This window comes from Nycticebus coucang, chromosome X, assembly GCF_027406575.1.
Source record: "Nycticebus coucang isolate mNycCou1 chromosome X, mNycCou1.pri, whole genome shotgun sequence".
Taxonomy (NCBI): Eukaryota; Metazoa; Chordata; class Mammalia; order Primates; family Lorisidae; genus Nycticebus; species Nycticebus coucang.
This window is the reverse complement of record NC_069804.1, coordinates 174,937,906-174,946,034: the sequence shown is the minus strand read 5'-3', so window position 1 is coordinate 174,946,034 and position 8,129 is coordinate 174,937,906. Positions and strand designations below refer to the sequence as shown.

The window sequence follows — 8,129 nt, the reverse complement described above, 5'->3', positions numbered from 1 at the left end:
GTGGAGGTGGGAGAGTCCTGGAACCAATTCCCCACATATACCAAGGTTTGAGTGTATTCTGATTTTTCTAGAGGGCATCATCAGTTACAACAAATCAAGTTTAAGCCAAACATAAAGATTAATATTCTCTAATATTAATGACAAATGTCTAAATATAGGATAATACCAGGATACCTATCTGCCTGGTTAGGTAGTCAGGTTACTTCTGTTGAAAGAAGCCAAGCAGAGGACAGATTGTTGTCAGGATAATTTAGAAGATGAGTCTAAGATAGCTATGCTTTAATGCTTTGTTAAGAGACATAAGAAAGGGGAAGAAAAGCAACCTTCTTGCACCATTGTGATAACCATTAGGTCTATTTGCTGGATATGTTGGGTTTTTCCTTTGGGGGCATGGTAGAATTTCATTGCTTATCCATTTATGATTGTGTAGCCTGATAGACTAGTTCTGTATAATGAGTGTGAACATTGGATCATTTAATTAGTTATGTAAGTGCTTACAGAGTCCTCTTTTGCCTCTGGCACAGTGGCAAGCAATGTTGCAAGATGATGGCTTTTCTGACAACTTGGGAAATAAATGATTATAATATGAGCACCCTGTAGAACAATGGGAGATATGTCATCTGTGTAAGAAATAAACTTCTTATTTTCAGTCACCAAGGTATGAGGGCTGTTTGTAATTGTAGTATAATCTAAACAACCTTGATCAATATAACCATGTTAAAATCTAGATGTTTTTAGTGACTTGTGCAAGTTATGGTTTACCATATAAAAGATGAGTTAGATCTTAAGAGGAATTGAAGTAATTAACATTTTTATACACTCAGTATAGATAACATTTTTCACTCTAATTTTTTAATCTTTGTGTTTCCCCACCTTCTGCTACTCATAGTTCCTGCTTCAGGTGAAAGAAGGAGGTGCAAGGAAGCTTGAGTTGTTCCACAAGACTTCCTGGTATGAGATGGTGACATTTAACAATTTGTGAGAGGTCAGAGACTATCCATTCCTATATCTACACACACACACACACACACACACACGCTTTTCTCATCTTTCCTAACTATCTGGGCCATGTTACTCCACCTCTGGGGTCATGCCAGATTATTCCACTCTGCCACTCTTTCTTCTATTTCTACAGAGCACAAAGATCCATCTTTCAGTTTATCACGGCATATTATTTTCTTGACTTGAGCAGAAAAATAGAGTATAATCGAGAGAAAAATAAAACATAATGGTGGGCTAAAACTGGCTTATAGTGAGATGAGTGAGGAAAGCCTGACAGGAAATTTTGTGAGAAAAAGTTAAATCAACCAGAGGAAAGCTTTATGGAAATTCCAGCACACCTGGTTAAAGAGTATTTGGGCAATTGTGATGCTATGTGCATGGACCCTTTGTACGGATGTTTTTGCATGTAAGCAAAGAAATTCAGATAATGAATATAGGCAATCAAATTACATTAAAGACACTATTATCATAGCAATGTTATTTTTAGTAACACACCAGATAGCATTTACTTTATCTTTATATTAGATTGGAAATAAAATTCCTTTTATATTTATATTTATATTTATATTTATATTTATATATGCCCTCAGGAAGGACAATTCGGCGAGGGGCAACGCCATTAAACATACTAAGACCAAGAGTTAAAATTACTAAGAATAATTTGACTTGTTAAAGTCAAACCAAAGTAGAGGGAAACTTGCAATAATTCTATCAAATGCTATTACTATCTATTTCCTACTCCACTGTTTCCTTAAGCTCTCATCTTGCCAGATAACAATTGTCCCAGATAGAATGTTTCTCATGTCTGCCTGGAAGTTCTTTGGCGGTATTCCATCTTCTGCCAACTCTGCCATTAACTTGCTTTATTACTTCAGCAATCTCACTTATTTTGCTGGATCTTGATTTTGTGATCTGTAAAATAAAGGTGGAGCAATGAGGTCATATTCTTAAAGTTTTATCAAAAATATAAATCAATCACATTTTTTTCCAGGAGTGGAATTACTTTTGAGGGGAAAATTTTTTAAGGAAGCAATGATGACTTTATAAAATAAAAGTACTGAGGAATGGCTGCAACATTGAATGGAGGAGGCAGAAACCAGAGCGGGCGCAGGACCAGTGTAGGCACCATGGCTGGAATCACCACCATCCTGGCAGAGAAGTGTGAGATCCATGTTCTTCAATAATAGGGTCATGATACAGAAGAGAGAGCCTAGCACCTTTAGCAGGAAGTTGAAGGAGAAAGGCAGGCCCAACATTAGGCTAAGGCTGAGGTGGCTTCCTTGAACCATATGATCCAGGTGGTTGAAGAGGAGCTGGATTGAGCTCATGAGCTCCTTGCCACTGCCTGGTAAAAGCTGGAGGAAGCAGAAAAAAGCTGCTGATAAGAGTGAGTGAGATTTAAAGGTAATTGAAAAGACAGAACTCCAGGAAATCCAACTCAAAGAAGCTAAGCATATTTCAGAAGATGTAGACAGGAAGTATGAAGAGGTGGTTTGTAAGTCGGTGATTATTGAGGGAGATTTGGAATACACAGAGGAATGAGCTGAGCTGGCAGAGCCCCACTGCTGAGAGATGAATGAGCAGATCAGACTGATGGACTAGAACCTGAAGTGTCTGAGTGCTGCTGAAGAATAGTATTCTCAAAAGAAGATGATTATAAGGAAGAGAGAAAGATTCTTACCCAGAAACTCAAGAAGGTGGAGAACCGTGTTGAGTTTGCTGAGAGATCATTGGTAGCCAAACTGGAAAATACAATTGATGACTTGGAAGATAAACTGAAATGTACAAAAAAGGAGCACCTCTGTACACAAAGGATGCTGGACCAAACTCTGCTTGACCTGAATACGATGTAGAGCACCCCAGTCTCACCCTGTTCCCACTTCTCCCTCTGATCCTGACGGTGCCAGAGGCCAACCTGCCGAAGCTGACCTTTAAACTGAGAGCTCTTCTTTAACTGGAAAACTGCGTTCTCCTTTCACCACCTCCCCCACCATGTCTTTTTCACCAACTATCTCTGACTCTTCTCAGAGATTCCAGCTGGGCTAGAGGCTGAGTACCTTTGTAAAAACATTTAAGGGAATATGAACATGGTACAAAATGTCTTTAAAAGCATGTTGTGATATACACACTTTGTAACTACTTTTTTGTTGTTGTACTAACAATTTGTAGAACATCCCAAATACTCCCACAGCTCTGAAGCAGCAATCTAATCCCTTTCTCACTTTTGGTAGGTGACTTTCCAGCTTAATGCATATTTCCCTCTCCTTGGAGGAGGGAAAATGATATGGGCCTGCCTTACTGAGAGCAAAACAGAACCCAGGAAAAGACTCCACTATGGGAAACCTCATTTCTCTGTACAATGTACCAGACAAACCAGAAAGGTGATTGTAGGAGGAGTTAGGCAAAACAGTTTCTGCTTTAAAATACTTTATTTTTTAGTTTTTTCCATTAGAATGATCAAATTAAGATGTTGAGATCTCTGAGACCACATGTTTGTCCTAACTCTACCCCTTTCCCAAACAACTCACCAAATACCATGTGACCCTTATGTTGGATAGTCCACGTAATTGCTCTTCCGCCTCTTTGAAAGAAAGAAAAGTATGTTTTTGACACTGATTTAGCCATAGGCAACTCATCTCATTACTCTTTGCTGAGTCTGAAGATGCTATCTCTAAAAGTGCCATCTTCTTGTGCTTTGCATCAGTTTGTTCTGGAGAACTATTGAATAACGTTTGTACAAGAATTGGACAATTTATATTATTTTGAAATGTTGCTTCTTTGGGTTTGGGGCACCCTGCCCTCCCTATCTGGCTGTGAGATCCCTCTGCATTCTGTGGGCTGGCAGTGTACTGCTCTTTTAAAGTTTTTTTGCCAGCCTGATTCCTACTTCTTGGTGAGGTTTCTGTGAGGTCTGTTTGGTGTACATCTTGGAGCTTATTGGCTTAAAATGTAGTTTCCTTTGGTGTGGTCTCTTTTAGACCAATTGGGAGAAAGATAAAACCAATATTGCAACTGTTTCTTTAAATTTTTTATTTTTTTATTATTAAATCATAGCTGTGTACATTAACGTGATCATGGGGCATCATACACTGGTTTTATAGACCGTTTGACATATTTTCATCACACTGGTTGACATAGCCTTCCTGGCATTTTCTTAGTTCTTGTGTTGACATTTATATTCTACATTTACTAAGTTTCACATGTACCCTCGTAAGATGCACCATAGGTGTAATCCCACCAATCACCCTCCCTCCGCCCCCCTCCTCCCCTCCCTCTTCCCCTTATGCTTAGGTTATAACTGGGTTATAGCTTTCATATGAAAGCCATAAATTAGTTTCATAGTAGGGCTGAGTATATTGGATACTTTTTCTTCCATTCTTGAGATACTTTACTACGAAGAATTATGTTCCAGCTCCATCTATGTAAACATGAAAGAGGTAAAGTCTCCATTTTTCTTTAAGGCTGCATAGTATTCCATGGTGTATATATACCACAATTTACTAATCCATTCGTGGATCAATGATTTGAATATTGACAAGTGTTTTTTTTGAAATAAAAAACCAGTCCCTCTAAAACCACAAAATAAAAGTACTTAAAATAAAATCAAAGTAAGTGGTTAAGAGGTAAATATCCTTGGGGATCAATAGATAAGACATGATGATAGGCCCAGAGAAAAATTAGGTACTGTAGGATTATATTTACTCCTCAGGAAACAGTAGGAACCATTAATCATACACAAAATGCCGGATAACAACTATTACCCTGTTTTCCCGAAAATAAGACATCCTCTGAAAATAAGACCTACTTACAGGAAAGATAAGACGTCCCCTGAAAATAAGACCTAGCGCATCTTTGGGAGCACACCTTAAAATAAGACACTGTCTTATTTTTGGGGAAACAGGGTTTTAATGAGGATTTAAGTGTAAGATTTTATATTTCTTTATAAAAGAAAGGTTAAAGCTTAATAAGATACCATACCCATGGAATTTCCAGTTCTAATATTATCAAAATGTGTAGAAATTTCTCACAATAATATAATATCAACAAAGGGAAAACCACTTCGGGAGATTTAAACCGTTTCACGACAATGACTTTTGCTCATTTTACATTATCTCCATGGAGAGACCTTGAAGAGTAATATGCTGAGTAAGTAAGTGTTATATTGTTCAATGAAGGCCTTTTAGGCCTAAACTAGTGTGGCTCAAACATTTTTAAAAGATGGTGTTCTAATATTAGCTACACCAATTATCATTTGAATAAACTTTAAAAAAAATAGCTTTATTGTGTTGCAATTGATATACAAAAACCTGCGTATCTGTCTACTCACCCCGTATGACTGTTGAGGTAAACAAGGCTATAGAATTTGGTATCATGATCCACATCACTTCATCCCTCCTAGAATGTAGGACCCATTTGCAGCTTCTAAGTCTTTCTACTTTTCTATTAATGTGATAGCTGAGAGTAAATACATGTAAAATGAACAATGAAGAGAGTGAGATGAGTGTCAGTCATGGTCCCAAGGTCAACTACAGTGACAGTGATTGTAGTTTGCACATAAAACTCTTGTTTCTGATTTTTCTCCCAGGAACCTACAATAGTGGTAATCATGGATGGTATTCCCAAAACTTGCTTGAAAAGTGAATTTGTTTCATGCAAGGGGTCCATGGAAATGTGCCACTCAGATCTCATATTGCAGGGTTAATCATAAACTAATGGCCTCAGACATTGGCCTTTTGGATCTACCACTACCTGACTTCCAAGGTCTTACCACCCATGTGTTTCACTCAGTTAAGGGATGAGCAATATGGAGGTCTTAAGTGTGATCCACTGTGGAGGGAAATGGAACTTCTATAATGAGAGATTTTGGCTTCAGATCTCTGCATTGACTGAATAAACCAAACTTAGATCTACCCTGTAATCCAAGGTTCTTTCTAGCCAATCATTTTTTCCTCCCACCCTGCTTCCAGAGGTGTCAGACTTAAATCACAGTATGAAGGCTCTTCCCACCTCTTACTCTGTAAATAAATCCTTTGCATACTTAATCTTGTCTTGGGTCTGCTTTCCTGTAGACCAGTGGTTCTCAATCCATGGGTAGTGACCCCTTTGGAGGTCAAACGACCCTTTCACAGGGGTCACATAATATCACATATTTACATTACAATTCATAACAGTAGCAAAAATTACAGTTATGATGTAGCAATGAAAATAATTTTATGGTTGGGGGTCACACAACATGAGGAACTGTATTAAAAGCTCACGGCATTAGGAAGATTGAGAACTACCGCTGTAGATCCAAACTAATGTAATAAGGAAAATTGGAAGCACAGGAACATGAACAACTTTAGTGTTAGCTTTCAAACAGTGGAAGTAGAAGTAGGAATACAAAGGTTCTATGTTATTTTAGAGGGACAATTTTAGAATAATTTTGGACAAGGTGCCTAAGGTAAGGTACTTAGGTCCCAAATGTGGATGTTCCAAGGGCACTTAAGAGTTTCCCATGAAATTTTCAGGGTGTATGCATAGTCAAAACAATTTTGTGTTCATTATTTTGATATTTGTACTGATGGCATAAAGTCAATAAATAAAACAACTAATAACTCAGCACAAATCAAGAGTGACATATACTTGGTTAAAAAAAAATCCAGTTTCACTTAGCGAAGGACTCGATAAAACAATATAGATTATTAATTTAATTAATTCTACCCCCATGAACACATATCTTTTTAACATGCTATGTGAAAAAAATGGGAAGTATACATAAATCACTTCTATAAGCACATACTGAAGTAAAATGAGCAACTTCAGAAAAATCATCTGTGCAATTATTTCAGTATGAACTGCATTAACTACTATATTTCATAGAACATCATTGTTTACCTGAAATAACAACCGAGAAGTATATTAATTCAAACTTAATTATTTTGCATATATTTCCTCAAAATAAATGAAATCTATTTTTTTCTTCAAGGAAATCAAATGACAGAAGCTACTGCCAATGATAATATTTAACAATTCAAACAAAAGAGCACTTTTGGAAAATTTAAGCTCAACACGGTCAGTTTCATAGCTTCTCAATACGTCCTTTTCCCATGAGATAGATGATTACATAGAGAAATGTGAAATAGTATGTCATATTTTTAATTTTTTTGACTTTTTAATGGATACATTATAGTTGTACATATTTATGGGGTATAATGATACTATTACATATTGAATGCTTGGATCAAAAAGTACTTTTATATGGTCATGCACACATAAAAAAATCATTCATGTTTAAAAAAAATCTATTCACTGGGGGCGGCACCTGTGGCTCAAAGGATTAGGGCGCCAGCCCCATATGCCGGAGGTGGTGGGTTCAAACCCAGCCCTGGCAAAAAACTGCCAAAAAAAAAATCTATTCACCATACAGAGTGTTCTCTAACATGATTTGAGATTTCACATTTAAATTGCCTTTAAAAAATCCTACTGAGTTTTGTTTTCGTATCAAAGGATACCCAAAATTAGTTGAGAAAGTAATAAAAACAATCTTTCCTTTTCTAAGTAGATATTTGTGTGAGGTTAAATTTTCTTCATATCCATCAACCAAAAATATATCATTATAATTTAAATTAAAAGGCATGCACCAGAATAGAATTAATTCTTAGACATTAAAGAGGTTCACAAAGAACATGAAAATAAAGCCACATATCAACAGCCAAGTGATTTTTGACAAAGTATACAAAGGCATAGATAGGAGAAGAGACACCATTTTCAAAAAATATGAGGCTGGAAAATTTGGTTTCCATATGTAGAAAAATGAGTTTGGACCCCTGTATCTCACTACATACAAAAATCAACTAAAGATGGATTGAAGACTTAACTGGAAGATCTGAAGCTATAAAAAATAGTATACAAAAACCTAGAGAAAACTTCTATAGACATTGGTCTAGGTAAAGAATCCATAAGTAGATCCACAAAAGCATAGGATACTAAAACAAAAATAAATAAATGAGACTTAATTAAACTAAAAAGCTTTGGCACAGCAAAAGAAATCATAAAAAGAGTGAACACCTGTTTTTTTCTGATTACCAGCTACAACTTAACAATAGGGGGAAGTGGGAAGAGGGGGTGGGTAGAGGGAGGGGGAT

At 36.6% G+C, this 8,129-nt stretch overlaps 1 pseudogene; it reads left to right on the top strand.

The window, feature by feature from the left end:
• Positions 1-2,193: 2,193 nt before the first annotated feature.
• LOC128577983 (tropomyosin alpha-3 chain-like) lies at positions 2,194-2,855 on the top strand (annotated as a pseudogene).
• The last annotated feature ends 5,274 nt before the right edge of the window (positions 2,856-8,129 follow it).